Here is a 21,628-nt window from a genome sequence, read left to right on the forward strand (position 1 = left end):
GGTTAGAGAACTGTTCAAAAGACTCATTATACTTACCTGTCGGACACTTGCCAGTGAAGTAACTAGGCAGCAACAACTAGGCCGCATCAATCAACGCGCCCCTGCACTGAAAGCAGGACGGAGAGCACGCTATCCAAGAAAACAAGGTGAGCTGTGGATCAAAGGGAAGGGTTGGACCCCGGGGAAGAAGGGGTTTAAGCACACAGAGACAATAGGGAGTTAAACTCTACCAATCCTGTGTTTCAGGCCCAGTCTCCAGTCGAATAGCCTCCAGGGAAGGGTTTGAGGTTGTAAGAGGTCAGAACATGCTGAGTGACGTCCCCGTGGATACCAGGTGAGCGTTACACAGGCAGGGGGGCTGTGGAGAGGATGGTGTCGCCTTCCTGTACGTGGATGTCGATTAATCGCATGAGTCTCTCCTGTAGCTCAGGAGGCATCTCCCTTTCGTTGGGCTCCGGATCACGTGGATGACCAATGTCGAGACGTGGAATCGATGGATAAGCCAGTGCTTGAAGGATCCTATGGACTGTAGTGGGATGTCAGCACCCCATTGAAAATTCCTGGAGGTCGTTTGTGTTAGTCTTGGTCTGTCGTAAATTTGTAGAAATTCTTTCTCCCCCATGATGTTCACGGTGGCCCCTGAGTCAATGAGGAAACAAAACAACTTTCTCCATATGTCCACTGGTATGCGTGGTGCATCTCCGTCATCCATGATGAGGTTGACATACTCATCTGGGGAGTAGAGATCATATTGTTCGTTCTCATGGTCTTGGGCATAGGGTGTCATGGTATAGTACCCTTGGCGTGGAGGTGGTGGGCCATCATTCATCGAAAATTCGTGGGTTCAGGTCCTGCGCTTCGGGCTCTTGTGGTTCGTCCTCCGGAGTTCTTCGACTACTGTCGCGTATCTTCTCGACCCTTGCTGATATGGACGAATTTGGCAGGGATGATTTTGTGGTGGCCTTTGGTACGACCTGTACTGTGGCATTGTGGGTGCTTGTGGCGTGGGGAATGGCCTGCCTTCCCGGCAGACTGACTGGAAGTGGCCTTCTCTTCCACAATTTCCACACTTCTGGGTGAGTGCAGGGCATGTACCTGTGTGTGGAAAGGCCATCCCACAGCAGTAGTACTGGCGCTGCATCCGCAGTGTCGTCTGGGGGTTGGGTCCATTGCCTCTGTCTCCTCCTCGTGTGAGATTTGTGTGGACTGCTGCTATAAGGTCGCTTCTCTCTTGTTTGGGCGTAGTGTTGCCGGACATGTGGGTTTCTTGTCTGTCGACTCTTTCGAGGATCCTGGCCATTTCGCTGACTTCTTCAATGGTAAGAGGTTTTTTGAGTAGTTGTTTCTTGAATGTTGGGGAGATGCATCCTTCAATCACTCGCTAGCGAATGGCTTAGTCTAGGGAGAACGCGTGGAACTGGTAATGTGCCCCTTTCATCTGTAGTCGGGTGATGAACTCATCTACCGTTTCATCTGCTCTTTGAATGCATTGGTTAAACATGTATCTCTCATAGTCTCTATTGGGTTCTATGACGAGTCTCTTGTTAAGGGCTGTAAGTAGTGAGGTGAAATCGGGGTGTTCAGCTGCTGGAAAAGTTTTGATCAGTGTTTTAACTTCATTACCAACTGTGTTGAGAAACATGCTGTGTAATCTTGGTGAGGTTTCTTCGCCCACTGCATTAATGAAATTATTTAAATCTTCAAGCCATTCCACCCAATGGGGCCCTTTGTCAGCCTGTGGTTTTAGGGAGAATGGTGGCGGCATCCACCATGCAGTGGCATTTGACCTTGTTGCGGGTGCTGGCGGCACCGGGGTTTGCCCACCTTGGTCAGGGGATGAGCTCATGGTGGCAGTAGGCTGGGTTGGCCATCGTCTTCTTGGGGCAGATTGTTACCTGGTGTCTGCACTGTAATACTGGTTGCTGTGGATGGTGCAGTCTCTATTGTGCCCAATAGTACGTTTTAGGAGGGACTGGGTTTGTCTTCACTTTGGGCCAGTGTCTTGTCAGCTTACTTGTGCCTTTCCAGGTCCACGTGAGTCTGGATTGAGTGGCACGTTGGGGTGGGGGGGGGGGGGCTTTGGGGCGCCACCCACCTGGAGATTGTACGTGGCGACATGTGGAGCAGGAGCTTCAGCCACTGGCGGGCTGCCACGCGGCTATGGGACGGCGCGTGTATCCTTCCACGCCGTCCGTGTGCAGAGAGTGACTTAGTGCGGCAGCAGCAGGAGGCGGCGGAATGCAGGGCTCGGGTCTGCCACTGGGTTGATGGCGTTGGGAAGATTGCCTGGAACGCTGGAGAGTAGCGGGGTCCGGGATCGGGTGCACTGCAAGCAGCGTTGAGCGGCGTGCCTGGAATGCTGGAATGGAGCGGGGCCCGGGATCGGGTGAACCACAGGACGGGCTGTGAAGCCACAGTGCGGCGGGATCACCCACGCTTTGGAGAAGGAGGACGCTGGTGCGCGAGGAACAAACCTCGTTGCCAGTTGTTGGCCCGTAGTGGCCTAAGTAATAAAGAAACGCACACAGAGCTTACAAAACATCGTCTTCTTTATTTGGTTACAACATGGAAAGTGCCCTTTTCCTTTTGTCCTCCCCCTCTCTCCCACTACGTCACGAGACACGTGACTTCCTCGTCAGGGCTCTGTCTCTTTCTTAAAAAGACAGGGGCTTTGTAACACAATCCAGCAGTATTGCCGTGTTTATTTTGCTCCAGACTGCAGCCAATTGGCTACCGGCAGTAGTCTTTTGTAGCCAATCGATGGAGGATCGGACGGGACCTGAAAACCCGGAGACTCCAGGGTCTTACTCAAGAGACCTGGAGAAGAGGCTAAACACCCGGAGTCTCCAGGGGAAAACCAAGAGGTTAGGCAGGTATAGTAGAGACGCATGTGGGACACGTTGGGTTGCTACGGGTGTCGCAGCCGTTTTTGGAAAGGCATTGTGTTTTGTTGCTCGCAGGGGCTGTGTGTGTTCAGCGCTGGGGAGGTTAAAAGTGACACACTCAAATGGAACAACTAAGGGAGGACCTGAAATCGTCCCTCCAGGAGGTCAACAAAGAAATGGTGGACATAGTTGAAAGTGGCCTCTCGAACATCACGGAGGAGGCTAATCAAAACAGCTTGCTGCTAGATCAGTTGGCGACCGCGACAAACAATTTGGAGCTCCAGGCGGAGGATCTGGAAAACCACTCAAAAAGATCCAATATTAGGGTCAAAGGCCTGGCGGAATCAGTACAGGACAAGGACTTGAGAGACATGATGCAACTCTGCTTTAGCAGTCTGCTAGCAGATACCCAACCTGAAACAATCGGCTTCGACAGAATACATCGAGTGGGCCCAATACGCAATGAACCAGGGTCGCGACCCAGAGATGTCCTAATAGCGATGACATCGTATGGTCTGAAGGAGGAGGTGCTACGTGCGGCATGGACAAACGGGGACCTTAGATTAACGGGTCCCGCATACAGCTATACCAAGACCTCGCCTGGATCACTCTCCATAAAAGACGGTTAATGCAACCTGTCATGAAAGCCCTTCGAGCACATTAAATCAGATCTAGATGGACGCACCCGTTCGGCCTGTCCTTTACATGGGAAGGAAAACAGAGGAGAATTGGGAATTGCGCAGAGGGTCTAGCTCTGCTACACTTGGAGGACGAGCAGCCGGATGCACCCGCGTGCCCACGGCCTAATACGACTAGCCAGCCCAGCAGACCATGGGAATGGTCAACGGGAAGAAGGCAAAGACGAGGGTGGATGGTAAGAACCGGCAGCTCTCAACCGGATCATGTCCGTGAACGGAGAGGCCCACCAGATCCGAACGCGGCCCAGCGCACGGACAATGAGTGTAGCGCTACCTAAAGGTGAGAAGTCCGCAAAACTGCTCCGAAGCGAGGAGGTCATTAATCTTGGAAGCAGGGTCAGGTAAAACAACTCCTGACTATCGTCAACTGGGGGGAACCTAGAGGCCTTACACCCGTTTTGTTCAGCGGAGTGGTCCATTAGGGGCCCATGCCTCACACACTCCCAGGATGGGGGGAGAAGGGGATGGGAAGGGGAGAGGAAGGGAACGAAGGATAGGAAAGCAAGGTACCAAAAAACTATAAATAAAGATGAGCCACCTCCACAACTGGGTTATAACAGAAGGAAAACAGACAGAGAAAAGTATTGTAGCAGAATATGGGGTCCAATATGCTGAGACTCTTCACCTAGGGAGCAATGGAAGAAGTGAACATAGTCTCGATTAATGTCCAGGGACTGAACCCCCCCTGCTAAAAGACGATCAATCCTAGGCAGGCTGGAAGCCATGCAAATTAAAATAGCGATCCTACAGGAGACACACTTGCTCCAGTGAGATGAGAAAAGGATGCGTAGTAGAACCTACCCTCTTCAGTTTTTTGCCTCAAGTCAGTCTAAAACAAAAGGGGTGGCAATCCTGTGTAGCAGGGATTTAGGCTTCCACAAACGACACATAATGAAGGATCAGGTAGGCAGATACTTGGGTGTGAAGGGTACCGTCAATGGCCAAATGTATACAATTCTAGCAGTATACGCCCCCAATGTAAAACAGGACCAGTATATTCCCAAACTACTCCAGAGAGTGGGGGGATGGTGTGAGGGCAGAGTGATAATAGCAGGTGACTTTAACTGTGTGATGGACCCAAAAATAGATAAACACTCCCTCCGATGGCTGCAGACCAACGAAACAGACAGGCCCTGGGAAAAGTCTTCATAGACTTGGAGGTGATAGAAACGTGGCGTTTTTTCCACCCAGAAAGCCGGGAATACACACATTACTCAGCGGTACATAGGGGGTACTCTAGATTTGACATGATCCTGGTGTCTTCCACCTTAATCCCCTATGTCAAGAAAATAGAAATTGGGGTCCAATATCTCTCAGATCATGCCCCAGTGGTGACCTGCATAGAATTGCAGAGGATAATGAATAGGCCCCGCCCACAATGGAGGCTAAATGAAACAATTCTGAGGGATATAGCACTTTAGGGCACACATGGAAGAAGTCATAAGAAATTATTTCCTGGAAAATGACAATGGGGAGGTGGATTGGCGGGTGGTGTGGGATGCGGGCAAAGCAGTTATTAGAGGGGAATTTATAGCACAAGCAACGCAATACTACAGGGGGGAAGCCCTTATAACGCGTAAATTAGAAAAAGAGGTAGGAAATGCTGAAAAGCTCCATAAGACCCGTCAGATGCCCAGAGACTGGCGAGACCTCAAAAAGGCCAGAGCCAAATTAGAAAACCATATGGCGGACAGAACAGTGCAAATACTGCTAAGCACTAAACGATCATATTACATACACGGGGGGGAAAGCGAGCTAATTCTTGGCAGCCAAATTATGCAAACAGAAGGCACGCAATCATATTACCCGGTCAAGAAATGGTAGTGGGGAACTGCAAACGGGAGATGAGGAGAAACTAGAAACGATGGTCCTCTTTCACAAAAACCTGATCTCTAGCGAGAACCTGAATGCAGCAGAACAAGTGTCCTATTTGTCAGCCATGACACTGCCACAGATATCGGAACAGCAAAAAGAAAAATTGGGGGCCCTTTTCACAACACAGGAAGTGGGTGATGCGATAGCAGGGCTACCTAGGGGAAAGGCACCTGGCCCAGATGGCTTAGGAAATGGGTTCTGCAAAGTATTCCTGACGCATGTGGATATATGATTTTGGTGCTCACACTTAGTCGCATATATGTACTCCATTTCTCTTTATTTTACACTTAATAGTTAACAGTTGATCCAGGACTGACTATGTGTGATAAACTGCAAACGCAAGAATGTAAATGATTAAAAAAATGCGGAGTGGCGAAACACCAGATGTGCCTTATCTTGGGGTGAAGGATTCATGGTTCATGAACAGTCCAAAGGTGGGAGGGTGAGGAAGGCTGAGTTGCAAGAATGTGAATAACAGGAAAATGAAGACACAACAGATAAAGGGGGCCTCTCATACGGCTGGCTGGAACTGGAAATAACCGCCTACATGGCGTACGTGCTGTACATGTAATCCTATGTGAAGATAACTGTATAAAAGGGAAATGTGCAAAGGTTGCGGGGCGGCACTTCGACGACTTGCTTTGCGAGACGTGCGAACCTGCAGCCCATTCGCGAATGCTTGTGTGATAATAAAGTAATGTTTTCTCTCTCTCGGCCTTCTGTCTGAGTTGTAGGGTTCCGATTTACTGGTTGTGGTGACGGCGAGAAATCGCACCCCCAATTTTGGTGTCGGAAGTGGGATCCCAAGGAGCGACAGCCCTTCACTGGGTGAGGACCGCCGCGACGGGACCGGAGAAGGAATTGATCACGGGGCCCCACTGACTGAATCCGCACCATTGATTGCGACCGATACGTCATCCTTGTTTGTCCGGCTCCGTCGACGACGGGACAGCAGGCTGTCGCCCTTCGGGTCCAGAACACTCTGGCGGGACCCTAAAAGATAAGTGAAAGTGGTTGTGCGTGTGATGAGAATTGACGGTGGTAAGTCCGTCTATGTCATGGTGATTAATGATTTAATTGGTGGGACTAAGTTCTAAATAACAGTTGTTTTGAAAGGTCTGTCTGAGTTTGTAGGGTTCCGATTTACTGGTTGTGGTGACGGCGAGAAATCGCACCCCCACGCAGCTGGCAACCCCCCTTACTCGCTTTTTCAAACTAATCAGGGATAGGGGAGCAGTTTCAAAGGATATGGGACACTCGGTCACGATTTTGCCCCTAAAGCCTGGGAAAGACCTGGTAGAATGCTCTAGTTACCGCCCCATAGCTCTCCTCAATACTGACGCAAAACTGTATGCAAAAATACTCGCAAATCGGTTGGCGACAGTATTGCCTGAGATAATACACGCAGACCAGGCAGGTTTCGTACAGGGGAGACAAACTCAGGATAACGTCAGGCGCGTAATTGACATCATAGATTGGGGTACCAGGGGCGCCTAGAAATTCGCTATTGCTACGCTTGACGCCACATGAGCATTCGACAGCATAGACTGGGAGTACTTAAGACTGGTACTAGAGGGTTTTGGCTGTGGGCCGACATTCACCAAGATGGTCTTGGCAAATTACCAGCATCCATCTATGCATCTAATGGTGAACGGCTACACATCAGAAAGAATCAATATCCGGAGAGGTACTCAGCAGGGGTGTCCTCTCTCCCCTCTCATATTCGCCATGGCAATGGAGCTATTTGCCTACAGGATTAGGGAAGACCCGGGAATTAGAGGGGTGCGAACTGGGGAGATCCAACATAAGATAGCCCTATATGCAGATGATGTCATGCTTTACATGGCAAACCCAAAGCACACGTTACCCAGAATAATTAAAGAACTGCAGAAGTTCGAAAAGACATCAGGGTTCACAAATTATTAAAAATCCAAAGCACTGAATTTAACCGATGGTAGAGAGGACATAACATTCCTGAAGGAACGATATCCCCTACAGTGGGAAAAGCAGTCCCTGGAATATCTAGGAATCCATTTCACTAGATCCACAAAGAAACTGCTCAAAGCAAACATTAAACCTCTATGGAAGCGCCTGCAGGAAGACTTGCAGAGATGGGACGCTCAGGAATTATCATGGTTTGCTAGGATAGCGGCGATAAAAATGACCTTGATACCAAAATTACTGTACTTGGTAAGCTCAACCCCGGTGGTGATTCCCCCCCCCCCCCCCCAAAACTGATTCAGGAACTCCAGAAGGCCGTGTTTAAATTTATCTGGGGGAACAAGAAGCCGAGAATCCAAAAAAGGATCATGTTGCGCCCAACGCTTCTGGGGGGGCTGGGAGTTCCGGATATAGGGAGATATGTTTTAGCAGCTACACTGGCGCCAGCATTGATCAGGGCGGGCAGTGACCCCCTTCCGGGGTGGGGGGAAATAGAACAGACCGCGACAGACACCCCATTGGGTATGCTACCATTCCTAAAGCCAAAAGCTCAAGAGACGTGAGGTATCCTATTGGAAGCCACAAAAACGACACTACACACCTGGGATACGGCTATCCGGGGCAGCGGGGTCAAACAGGGCCTGGGCTGACTGTCCCTTATTGTGCATAATCCAGATTTTTCGCCTGGACTTCATAGAATGTTCTGCAACGGTTGGCGGGGAGCAGACACAGTGTCCCTACAAGACTTGTATCAGGATGATGCCCCACTTTCCTTTGAAATATGCAAACAAAGATTTGGCATTACCGAACATCACAGATTTAAATATATACAATTGCGTCACTGGATCTCACACCCAGAGGTAAAAAGGGCTGGGTTACGACTCCCAGTAGGTCTACAACTCATGATACGGGAGGGGATACATGAAAGAGGGATTGCTAGACTGTACAAGCTACAAGACAAATCGCAAATAGATGAAACCCTCCACTATATGAAGGACTGGCAGCGGGACATAGGGGAGGAGATTACATAGGAAGAATGGAGTCAAATCTGGAGGAGGGCTCACAAACTATTCAAATCCACGGCAATTAAAGAATCAGCATACAAGTTATGTTATCGCTGGTATTTGCCCCCAAGTAGAATACATAAAATGAACCCCACGTATCCTCCAGAATGTTGGTGTCCGTGCGGAGAAAGAGATGACTTGTTCCACATGTGGTGTTCGAGCCCAAGGATAAAAGTGTACTGGAAAGAAATACTGAGCCTAATCAGAGACATAACAGGCGCAGACCTACCATGGTCCCTGAAAGCCATTCTGTTGGGGGCAGTGACAGAAGGGATATATGCAGCTTCAGGGAACAGAGCGGCCCTCCTCACCCACCTACTGTCTGCAGCAAGGATGACAGTGGCCCAACAATGGAAGACAGTGGAAGGCCCTACAGCCCCCTGGTGGTGGGTGAAAGTGTGGGGAGTTATCGCGATGGAGAACATCTGCGCCACAAAGTCAGGGACTTACCTGAAATTCTTGGCCATATGGGATGCACTTCAGGACTATGTGGGGGAGAGGGAGGCTCAATTCTTTAAACCCAGGATTCTAAGAAACATCCATATTAGATAAAGACAGCAGAAGATATGGAGGAGGGGTGGGCTCATGAGACTGCTTTGGTTACAACCTTGGTTCAGATTGGTTCGGATCACACTAAGGGAAGGGGGTGGGAAGGGAGGGTGGGGGGAGTTGGGGAAAAGTTTGAAGACTCAATGACAAAGTTCAAGTATGTTGAATAAAGTGTTCATATGGGTTATAATGGTTGTAATACATGCTGTAACTAAAGGCCAGTTATTGTCTTAAGTAAAAAGTGAAAATAAAGTTGGTTAAAAAAAAGATATGTAAGAATTCGAATATAAACCACCGTAAAACCTGAGGCAGAAGAAAACTTCATCTTGGCCACCGACAACACTGCTTAGTCCCTCAGCAGGTAGGCAAAGAGATCACTGTGTCCAACGTGGTCTGAATCAGAGCGTCCTCCCTTTCATCGAGACTGCATCACCTGGGGGTCCAGATTCCAACTAACTTTCTCCATACAATGCTCTCTCCTTTAAGGGGGCATTTCCCCACCCTTCTCAATTGCGTTCTGCTCTCAGCCGAAGAGCAGATCACATGTCGAAGGGACAGGGTGGAAAAACCCAGTGCCCCTCTCTCTCGCATTCATTTCCAGACCCCTTATCATGCACCTGCAGTGTGCTCCGACTCCTTTTCTGTGCTAGTCCTTCAATTGACAATACAATAACTATTCTCCGCAGTAAGTCCACTCGAATAATACTTATGTGACCTTGCTCTGTTTTCGCTGCTACTTGCTCATTCTGTGAGGCCCGCGGAAACGCAGACTTTATTACTGTTATGGAAGATGTGTGTTCAGAAATGGATGGGCATAGACGCCATGTTATTCTGTCGCATTTTTTACACAAGCATTACAAGGGGGTAGAAAGCAAACTGCATATGGTCAGTTGTGATAACATCACAAAGGGCTGACGGGCGAGAACGGAATGGAAAGACATTTTGTTTGATTTTTGGATATTTTTTGTTTTGTTTTGTTTTGTTGGCTGGATTGGGTTCTTGGAGGCAAAGTGTAATTTCCCATGGAGCATGAAGGCTTGTTTTTTGATGACCAGAAAGGTCCAATTACATAGAGAGTTAAATTGATAGATTATGGTTTATGGGCTTTCTGGGAAATAAGCAGAATGTATGCCGATATCTTTTTGACTTGAAATGGCAGTCACAAATGGGATTACGTGCAAAAATGCAGTAAGAATTGAATGGGACACCTGGAGCATCTGGGAGGATAAGGATGTTTACTGCACCTTCAAAGGCATGCTTATTTATTTCTCTCCCTCCCCATCCCTTGAAGTGTTTATGGAAAGCCTTGCACAATCACTGCCTGGCTTAATGGGTTTTTGTCACATGGTCTGAATAATGGTTATTTATGTATTTGTTTTTTTAATTGTAGTTGGTAAAAATTTGAATTAACAAAGTCAACCTTTACAATATAACAAATAAAGAAAAAGAATTATACACATACTAACACAGGATAATACAAAACCATAAAATATAAAATTACATTCTCACTAAAAGTAAATCCAAATCAATTCCAAAGAAATATAACCCTAAAACTGTCCTTAATTTCAATCACATTAAAATCAAGACTGATTATCCATCATTCAATTCTTAATTGACGGTTCAAATAATAGCATATGATATAGCACTTTGATTAAATTTAATTCAATTCAATAACACATTTTTAATAAATAAATAAAAAAAATGTACTATACATTTTAGTCACATTATTTCCAACCGTCAAACATATAAATCAATTTGTTCATCAGTTCAAGCAGTTGTATACTTTTAGACAATTGATGAAGCCGCAGACTGCCAATGCAATTTTTGTATTCCATAGGCTCACTATCATTTGCTGAAGGACGTCATTATCAGCTTCGCTAGTACACAAACTGTCCCAAGTGCAAAATTCAGACCAGGCCAGTGCAAACATATGGTTCTATGTCTCAAGTTCTGATTGTGCACCACTGTGCCTACAATATGAGGCATATAAAAAAAAAAAACAATTCTCTCAATATTCATCAATTTCGTTGTCAATGAATGGGAACTTCATCTATTGATGGCTCAAACTGGATCTGATGAAGTTCCCATTCATTCACAAAGAAATTGATGAAAATTTGAATATGGTTATAAGATGTTCACATTAAGTATAATCACATATTACTGCTCCTGAAGAAGAAAGGCTTTCTCTCGAAATGCGTAGAGCTCTGAATGAACAATTGTCTTTTGATTATCATTTTATTTTTAAGGAGATTTATTCTTAACAAGATTTAACTTCGAAAATAAAGTGTGTGCCAATACTTTTTCACTTGCTCTACATTAAATTACCCAAAACACAAATGTGTGACATATTTACATGACTAAAATTGGGAAATCATTGATACATCTCTAATAGAATTGCAACAAATCTTGATTGGAAGTTTGTTCCAGTAGACATAGGTGTGCAGGGGGCGGGTGTTCCCATTGACCATGGGTACTCTATTTTGCAGAAAAAATGACTCTGGTATCAAAAGTCGATTGACTTTTGATACCAGTCATTTTTTTCTCGCCTTTTTTCTCCCCGGCACCCATAACATTTAAGACCTAGGGTGCCTTTGAAGCTCTGAATCACTGATCATCATAAAAAAATATTGACCAAACAGGGTGTGCTTGATCTCAAATCTTTTGTATGGTATCAAGAGATGACACAGACAAAAGATTTCAAGTTTCAAAGAATGTTTTATTTCAATATCCGGATGGTGTAAGGCCTAACCTGCCCTATAACTAAGGTATGGATTTCTCTTGCCTAAAGAAAACTAAGGGAAGCCTGTGTCTGTAAGTCAAAATCAGGTCCGTCTGTGTCAAAACCTATGTTTGCCCTCACATCTAGAAAAACGTGGTGTGGGGTTCTTTTTAGCCAACAAAATAGTGTTAAAGAGTAAAGTCTCAGCTGTTCTTAGTTTAAAGTTCTTCTTGGGTTCCCTATCCCAAGTTCAATACAGTTCCAATAGTTGCTTGTTTTACCAATGTTCCGCAAGGTCTTGCGGCTCCCTTCCCCTCGTCCTATCTAGCACAGTTCACACAAAAGAGGCCTTGAGGTTCCCTTCCCCCAAACTGGTGCTTCTCGGGGTTCCCTTCCCCAAGATTTCACTGTAGCACTTATACTGCTTTCACTTGCACAGTTCACTATAAGAAAACAATAGGTCCACTTGAACCGCCTTCTATCTGGCCTTAGCATTCAATTCACAGTTCTCTGTGGTTTATTCACAAGGTTTTTTGCTTGTCAACATTTAGGGCTCTCTGGTCTAGGCGCAGTTGTCGGATCACACTGTCCACCCATCACAGGTCGTGCAACCAAGAACCCTTATGCTTCTCCTTGACTTGATTTGTGATGTTTGTAATCTTTACAGTGGGGAACTCCCTGGTCTAGGCTCTGTTGTCGGACCACAGTCCACCCAATCGCAGCTTGCACAACCATAAATTCCCTTAACCTTGTTTGGCCACATCACAAGCTCTTCTGCCTCGGGCTTCTGACTTCTCACACTTTTGGTTAGTGTAACCCTCTTCTGCGTCAGTCTTTTGCTTTACAATAGACTTATGGTTCTTTCTCACATTGATTGTTAGAATAATCAAGTGATTGTTTAATTGTTCAAATGTTTTCGTTTTGCACACAGTGCTGCTTGCATACAGTCTGAGATTGGCACCATGGAAGGAGACACAGACAACACTCGCTATAACAAAAAGCTTTTATTGATTAAATTGTCCGGATGGAGTAAGGCCTCACCTGCCGTATACTAAGGGGGGATTTCCCTACCTAAAGAAACTAATCAAAGTCTTTGTTAATATGCCCAACTGAAAATCCTGTCTGTGTCCAAAACCTATACTTGCCCTCACAACTAAAATAGAACAATGTGTTGGGATGTCAACCATAAACTAGTGTTATAAAAGTAAAGTTCAGAGCCGTTTCCAGCTCGGGCTTAAGATTCAGCTTCTCTTCTCACAATGTCAATACATTCTTTACAGTGTTCAATTTACCTTCTTTTGGACTAGCAGCAATAAAGTTCCACACAGGTCAAAATGCCCTTACCAAGTTCAATACAGTTTCAGGGCAACATGTCTCAGGGTTTCCTTCCCCAAGATCAATATAACAAGATGACACAAAAAGAAGTATCTTGGAGCTTTGATTCGTATTTCAACAGTTCTTTGCAACTTGGGTTTCCCTTCCCCAAGTCTGGTATACACCAATATTTGGTTTCTTTCTTCCACAACAGTAAACTTCCTTGTTAGCCTATAAGGACAAGGCATACATTTGTTTAAAAAAATGGATTAGCAGAGTTTGATAATTAAAATTGTCTTGATTAGCAAACACACGCATTTGAGTAACAATGTTGTATTAACATTTTTAATGTCACATGAAGTTATTTGTACCCAATACATACAATGAGCAGCAGTACAGCATTTCTTTTATACTACTGAAGCAGGGTTTGAAATTGAGATTAGATAACCAGGAGCTAAATCCAGCTCCTAGGTGACGGGCATCACTCAGTAGGCAGGAGCTACTGCTGGGAACCAGGAGGGAGTACAAAGCGCACTACAAATCTAACTTCCATGTAAGATGCGCGCTTTAACCTTTTGTCCATTTTGTATGAAGCATTATGTTTCAGTGGGTCCTAGATTTGTCCCATGTCTTCTTTATTTACATTCTCAAACACTTCACATTAATGTCACATGTGCATCTTTGTAAGGCACTATTTGGCCTGGGGAGCCAGATGTTGCTCCTGGTAACTGTTAGTTTTAAGCTAACCAGGCTCTCCTCAGGTAGAGGTAGGAGCTAAATGGCTCCCAGCTCCCCTCAATTTCGAACCCTGCTGAAGTAAGATATTAAAGAAATGAGTCAGGCCTTGCAAATTCTTTACAATTCGGCTAGACCTGCAGGTCGAGTAACTTAGTTTACCTACTCGACCTAAGAGAAACGCACTCGACCCATGGCAACAGACTAGAAATCTTAATGTGCTTTCTGCAGAATGGTTAATGTCACCACAAACCCACTTTATGTTTGGCACACTGCTGCCAACCAGAAGCCAGCCATGCATAGTGAAACTTGTATTTGTCATTTACTACAAATTAAATGTTAAATACAAGTTTTAAACATCCCCTACATCCCCTGTACTCGCAATTCGTAAAATCTACGGCACTATGAGAGTGGGTGAGTAGACTTTGTGAGTCCTGGATGAGTGTCTGTAAAATGTAAAAGATTAGCTGCATGAATGGACACAAATAAATACATGCGATTAAAAAGGCTCTGAAAACAGTTTGGCTAGCTCTCTCCCCCATGTGCCAATATATAATGCAATCATAATCGTAGAGCAAAGAGAGCTTAGCAGGCTAGCTACAGTGTATGGTATAGTAGTTGATCTGTAGATGTACAGACAGGATGGAACTATTGATCACTACTTTATGTAAACATCTAGTTAGCTGTGTACATTTGTTAAGATTGATTTCTGAACTCTCACCTGGTGGGCAGAGGTTCAGAAGGCCATCCTAGTTTCTTGGAACAGGGAACCTTCTGGATAAGCCAGACCAATCAAGATATTATTGGTGTCGGTCAAGACTATGGGCCTCATTACGAGTTTGGAGGTAGTCATGGAGCTATTAGCTCTATGGCTGCCTCCAAACCGGGCTCCTTTACCGGGTTCCTGTAATGGGAATGGGGACTTACCGGGCCATTATGACATAGGAGAAGCCGGTAAATCCTCCTTGCAGGAACCATTCCCCATTCCCATTGAGCCCCTAGAGGGCTCAATGGGAATGGGGATGGAGGTAACAACGGGCACTTTATAAGTGTCCCGCTGTTACCTCCCTCTCCCCCTCGCGGGACCCGGAAAAGACGTCTGGTTTTACCAGACGTCTGATTCGGGTCCCACAGTGGGAAGCTCGGAATCGGCCCTGACGGAATGAAGGGGGCCGGTCCCGTACTGGCCCCCTTCATTCCGTCAGCGCAAGCCTCGTAATGAGGCCGAGGTCTCAGGAGGACTGAGGGTGATTGAAAGCCCACAATGAGTACACACAGTAAATGACACTACAAATTACTTGGTCAGGTGTGTATATATATAAAATAACATATACATTTATTAAAGGGCTTTTAAACATACACAAAGCAAATTTCAGCAGTAATCACTAAACCAACACAACACTACTATTAAACATATATACAGTCACCAATGGCCTAAAGGAATAGTACACAGTAAGGGTCCACGACCTGTGAAGAAAGGGAGCATACAGTGCAAAATTCGTTTAGGCAGTCCTTCACTATTCAAACCCTCACTGAGAGGCAGTCCATTCCCTAAGCTGAGTGGAGCCTTGTTATCAAAAGTACTTGCAGTGCTGTTGCACGCGATCGTGCGGTTGAGCCAAAACAGGGTGCCTTGCAGGGCCTGTAGCGAATCAAGAACCTGGGCGAGGCAGTGAAGAATAAGTTTCCACTATTCAAGGAGGGCCTCCCCAAGAGGGCAGAACAGGATCCAAGCGTTGGGAATAGCTCGGCAGCACAGGCTACCTCGATAAAGAAGAGTGGCCCTCAGGGGACACTCATACATAAAAATGGATGGATGCGCCAGGGGCCACGGTAAGGGTTGCAAGTACTCCACGATCCTCGGCACACTCCGGACCAAACTTCGGCAGTCGAGTCCACTTTGGTCGCAGGTTGAAATCCTGCAGTTGCACGGCTCTGCAGCTTTCAGGGGCTGCGTTCCCGGGATGATTCCATGGCAGGAAAGTGGCGATTTCTCTGCTCCTGGTGAAGGGATCAGGCCAATTACACTGCAGTGAGTCTGAGGGCACAGGGGGACACAGCAGCAAGGCACCCACGAAGTTGATTACCACAGCTGGGCGACACGGTGACCGCTTATGCTCTGGTTCAGGTGTACTCTCCTAATTCCAGACCTAGGAATGCTAGGTGTATGAAACCCGGCGGGAGAGTGCCTTATACCCAGAGCTTACAGTCTCCAAATGCTCAAGTGTCAACTCAAGTCTTGGACTATCGATTTGGCTGCTTTATCGTGTCCCAAGTCTTTTTTAGAGTCAGAATTTTCCTTTGGGGATCCTGGACAAAATCAAAGCCCTGGAAGTGGTGTAGGGGTCACCAGATAATCCTCAGTATTATCCTCCCAAGCGGATGTTACTGCCATGGCGGATAAATGTCTAACCCCAAAAAGCTTGACTTCTGCTTTCCCATAAAACAGTATTTCTTAATAAGTCTCCCAACATTAAGCCAACGGTTGTTACCTTTCCATGGATGTTCCCGCGTTATAGGCACCAATGGATGATCTTCGGTAGCTCCCAATGATCCTGGAAAATTAGGCCAATTTTATCCATGCAGTGAGGAGCACACATGCCCCACGGGTCCGCTAACACCTCCAGCGGGACGCCAACACCCCGCACCCTTGTCTCCCAGCGGGTTTCGCCCTCGCTCCCCTCTCTCACTCTCGGCATCCCTACGTCGGGTTCACACTTGCCTTTGCACATAGTTCATTTAGCTTTACATTACAATTGTTCACTTCGTTTCCCTCTTGTCAAAGACTTTCGATTGTCCAACGATTTTGCTTGAACCTTCGTATGACCACTTTGACTTTCTTTTACTTTGGTTGGTCTCCCCTAAGGCCTTTTGGTATTCAGTCTTTCCATTTATCTTACTTTCAAACAGTTTCACTCTGGATGCAGAGCCTTTCGAGAAGGTAATATTCTATTACCGGACCACTCCATTATTCTTAGCATATTTCAGTCTTCAACACATTCACAATGTTGCAGGCTTCCCCTGTGGTGGTCTGACACACGCAGCTTCTGCATTCATCATTCTCGTTACAATGTACTTTCGTTCGCGGTTTCACGAAACCATGCAAGCCGCATCAAACACTTTAGTATCTTTCACTTGATAACGCCAGCTGATTTAATTGTTCAGCCACCGGTAGTGCTCAATACCATTTGTCCAGCGTTTCCTTGAAGCCAAGACTATCGGCACAGCATGGCTTGCCTCCTCCCAACTCTGTTGTTCACCCGAAGCAGGGCCCACCTTCAACCTGTGCATTAGCGGGAGGTTTCCCCTGAAAAGTCTGTGCAACCTTCACTCTGCAGCTGGCCAGACAACAGCCCTTCTCTCACCTCTTGGCCCATTCTGCCCTGCTTCCATATTCGCTCCAATTTCACTGGATCTGTTCTCCTGCTGCTTTGCTGGTTCTGCTTGCCTTTCTCGCCTTGCCTCACAGGTGCTCTCATGCTCCACCTTTTATCCCAGTCGGGAAATGGAACAGAATTCGGGTGCCAGTCATCAAGATTAAGTGCCTGACTCTGATATTGGGACATGTCAAATAGAATGGTTGTGTGCGAGTCTGTCTTTCTCTGAAGCGCTTTGTCTGTGCAGCAGAGTGTGTAGGAAAGGTGGAGGGAGGATAAGGTTCTTAGATAGTACATAGAATGTGGGTGTAGGGATACAGTGTCTTTTCTCTGGGTGCCCCACTCACACTCCCCAGGGATCCCCCCCCCCCCCATCCAGGTAATCCTCCCGCACTGGTCTACCCCCAGGGTCTGGATCCAACAGTGATGGGCGTGCCCCGGCCACCTGGATGACAAATCCCAAGGGACTAGTCGATGAGACACCCTTTGGTTTCTCACAGGTTTCAGTGTTTAAAAAGAAGACCAGGACACTGTCAAGCACCAAGCGAGAAATGGTGGACTTTTAAGAAAGCCTTGTGTTTCCTAAGAAAAACTAACGGTATTGAATATCTGCAAATACTTAAAAATTGCCATACAGAACCTGCAGGGAGGCTGAGGACAGTACTGCAAAAATTGATGAACCTTTAAAACGTTCTTCTTGAAAAAGGGATCAAAGTGTTGGGCCAGGCAGAAGCCGAGGACGGAGGCTATTGCTCCAGCCTCCTTTTTTGTCGTAGGGCCAGTTAGCTATTGGGATTTGGGCTAAGGACTATTTATTTCATACCTTGACGAGCACCATTAGTTTTAATTTGTTAGGCAGGAACTTTCCTAATAGCAATAGGGCTAGATGGGTGTTTTATTTGTATTTTAAATATAAACCCTTGAACATGTCAGTGCTTAGTCTGACTCCTTCTGGTTCGCCATACCTATTAGTATGGTTTTATCAGAGCCTCTTGGCTGTGGGTCGTACTGGTTAGAGGCTTTCCCCACTGGCAGTTCTCCTAAAGTATTTTGACAGTGTCTTGGCTGTTTAAAGTGCTGGTCATAAACATTCCCCTCTTTTAGTTCCTTCCAAGGGAACTTTCTTCTTTGCTGCTTTGCTTAGTTTTCTTTAATTATTTGATATTCAGAAAATTGTCTCTGCTTTGATTTATCAATTGGTCAGTGGTATTCAAAATTGTTGCACTGTAACAGCTTTCTTGTTCGGAGCACTCTGGGGCCAGTATTCACACACAGCCAACTCACTAGTTCTCTGCAGCAGCTCTCTTTTGCTGTCTAATTCACATCGGTCCTTCAGCATTCAGTCTGCCTACTTTCCTGCTTCTGCGAGCCTCTGGTAAGTTGCGTGTCCGTCTACGGGAGCGATCCCACCTCCGTTGATCTCCTGTGACTTCACCAGCATGCCATACGCTGTTCTCCTCAGCTGGGCTTCTTCTTAGTACGCCGCTTTCCGCTGCGCGTACTCTGCAATTCTGCTTCTGCTCAATTTCACCCTTCGTGGTGATTTCGGTTGGCGGCATCTTTCCGTGGTGACTCTTGCACCTTGGATGGCTTCAGTGTCCTCAGCTAAGCTTCCTCCACAGCCTTCAATACTCCTTGCATTTCTTCCTCTGCTTCACCTCCATTCCACTGCTGTGCCTCATCTTGGGCTTTAAATATTTAGCTCAGGTGCTTTGAGGAGCAACAACTAGACCACACTTTTGAATATTCACCATTCTGAATCCTCATTGCCTCTAAGCCCTTCTTCCTCGTCCCAGTGGTTAACATTATGGGAACTGAAGTCCATAGAAGAATGTGTAACATTAGGTTGTTCCCTGTTACTTTCAGTTAGTTCATGCTTCTCTATGAACTGAGAGCTGTTAGTTAGAATAAGGGGAGTTGTGGAAAGAGTTTGTAATTCCACATTAGAGTGAGGATTTCTCATTAAGGCAGAATTATGAGAATTCAAGGTTCTCACCTTTTTAAATTCCTGAACCTTTGAGGCACCAACATTGTTCTGTTTAAACAGCTTTTCCTGACCGGTTCTTTGGGCATTGATATTGGAGGCACTGGTACATTGATAGCATTCCATTAGGTATCTGGGAATGATTGCACTTTCATCCTTGGAAGAAGATTAATACTGTGTCTCTCCTAGCATAGTCTCCACTAATCCCAGATAGCTGTCTCCTCCGATGTGATCCTGCCTCCCCCCCAATTCTCTGGTAACACCCCCAGGGTTAGGATCAGGTAGCGGCCACATGGGAGGCTACTTTAGGCTGGGGTTTGGCGATGAGTCCACAGGATTAATCACAGTAGGCTCACGTTCACCCTTTAGCTATTAAGCTGTCAGCATACAACAAGGTGCACAGCAAGCAGGTTGTTCCATTCATTTTTTCCTCTGCTGACACCTTCTGTTTCCCTGATAACACGCCCTGCATCATCAGTATGACGCGTATACAGCAGCAGGACATGAGCACGCTCGCCGTCATGTCTCCATGACCACTGATTCAGTCAACGCAACACGTTTTTGGATGCGAGCTGCATTGGAAGCTTCAGTCCTCTATCTTGAGGTTCCTCCACACGGCGGACCGTGATGATTCCTCTATTAAAGTAGAATGTCCCTGCATGTGTGCCATCCACTGCAATAACATTTAAATACAATTTAAAGCACAGGAGGCACATCTATGACAGCATTTCTTTCTTTCCCTTAGTTCCCGAGCAGACCGCAATGGGATCCGCACCTAATCCATATACCGACATGACGTGTGCATGATGGATGGCTAATGTTGCTGAATCTATGTAAGTAAAACTATTGGTTGTGTTCCCCCAGGTACATTTAATATGCACATTATTAACGTAGAACATAATGGGGCCACAACTGAGCCCACTGTTTTCCTTACTTAGCCACAGGATTATAACCTTGAATAAAATCAACCCAAGAACAATTCTACTCTCTCATCTCATCTATGACCCGTCCGCCAAGAGAGAAGCAGTATGTGCATTTCTTCCTCCCCGCTATGCCTCATGCCATACTTGGTTTCAGGCATAATGGTACATAATGATAAAATGTTTTTGACTCAACACAGTCGATCTTTTGCTTTTAGGGCCCTCTCAAGTCAGTCCATTTTATCTGCTCTCCGTCCCTTGGTGAATGACCCTAGCTGACAACTTCCCTTGGTAAGCAATATTGTTTTTTTTTTATCAACTGTGTTTATTTTTCAGCAGAATGAATTACAAATGATCATATATCAAGAGAAATGAAAAAGGTGCATATTAGATGATAATGCCGCTAGAGTCCTTCTTGCCAAATGCCCTCGTCTGGGGTGCGATTACTGCTGAAATTTAACTAGTACAACAAAAACAACCCCCCACTCCCTCCCCAACACCCCCCCCCCCCGCTTCAATAACTATTGAACATTTGTGTGGAATATAGCGTCTGTAGTCAACCTCCTAGGAGAACCCTCCAACCTTCTCGCTGCTCAAATGTCCCCGGTTATAGGATAAAAACATTGCGAAGCAACCTGGGTTTAAAATACATTTGATCCGTATCGTCCATGAAGTTAAGTATTGATGTATTTCGAGTAGGAGCCATTGGCAATAGCTGTCACTTTCTCCATGGCCATCACCCCCCAGAGTCTCACCCACCACGCAGCCACCACAGGCCCTTGTTTGTTCTTCCATGCCTGCGCTATGGTGATTCTTGCTGCACTCAGCATGTGAGTGATGAGGCCAGCCCTGCATCCTGAGCTGGCGTAGCTCCCCTCCACCACATCACCTAGCAGGGCGACCACCGTGTCAAATGGCAATTGGGTCTCGGTTATATCCTTTATATGACTTGGGACCTTCTTCCAATAGGTCTCCACCACCGGGCACCTCCACCACATATGAATTAAATCCCTGGGTTGCCCACAGCCCCTCCAACAAAGGATGGAATAGTCTGCATTGATGGAATGCATTCGTTGTGGTGTCATGTACCAACGAAGGCAAAGCTTGTAAGCCCCCTCTTTAATTGATGTGCATTTAGAACCCTTAGCAACGCGATGCCATATATGGCCCCATGACTCCCCCGAAATAGGTCTACCCACGTACTCAGCCCATCTTTGCATGTATGGAAGGATCTCCTCCGGGTCCACTCCCCCCATCAGCCGATCTAGTCTTGACACCCCTTTCTCATCCTTTCCCTCTTGCATCGTAAGCTCCAATCCTGTGGGAGCCCTTACAGCTCTCTTGTACCTTCCCATTGGTGATCCAGTGCCGGAGTTGGGCGCAATGAAAGCGTTCTGTCTCCGGTATCTGGAATTTAGCTTTACAACCTTCAAAGGTCAACGGCTCACCCTCCGAGTACAGATCCCCCAATACTAGAGCCCGTTCCTTCCCTCCCCAATGCTTCCAGAAATTTTTCCCCAAATCTGGCGTAAAATTTGGATTATGAGCTACCGGGGTAAGCGGACCT

General features: G+C 46.4%; 1 protein-coding gene across 15 annotated transcripts in view; it reads left to right on the top strand.

The window, feature by feature from the left end:
* PIGX (phosphatidylinositol glycan anchor biosynthesis class X) overlaps positions 1-21,628 on the top strand; it is a 650,935-nt gene that overhangs the window by 47,604 nt on the left and 581,703 nt on the right. For 8 of the 15 annotated variants that reach the window (XM_069618071.1, XM_069618072.1, XM_069618075.1 and 5 more), the window contains 2 exons: positions 19,887-19,974; positions 20,280-20,352. The exons of 2 other annotated variants lie outside the window; for them this stretch is intronic. The gene's annotated coding sequence lies outside the window, so the exon portion shown is untranslated. The remainder of the gene's footprint in view (positions 1-19,886; positions 19,975-20,279; positions 20,353-21,628) is intronic. 5 more of the 15 variants (XM_069618077.1, XM_069618079.1, XM_069618078.1 and 2 more) reach the window with 1 other exon arrangement.

This window comes from Ambystoma mexicanum, chromosome 10, assembly GCF_040938575.1.
Source record: "Ambystoma mexicanum isolate Mex_15411 chromosome 10, UKY_AmexF1_1, whole genome shotgun sequence".
Lineage (NCBI taxonomy): Eukaryota > Metazoa > Chordata > Amphibia > Caudata > Ambystomatidae > Ambystoma > Ambystoma mexicanum.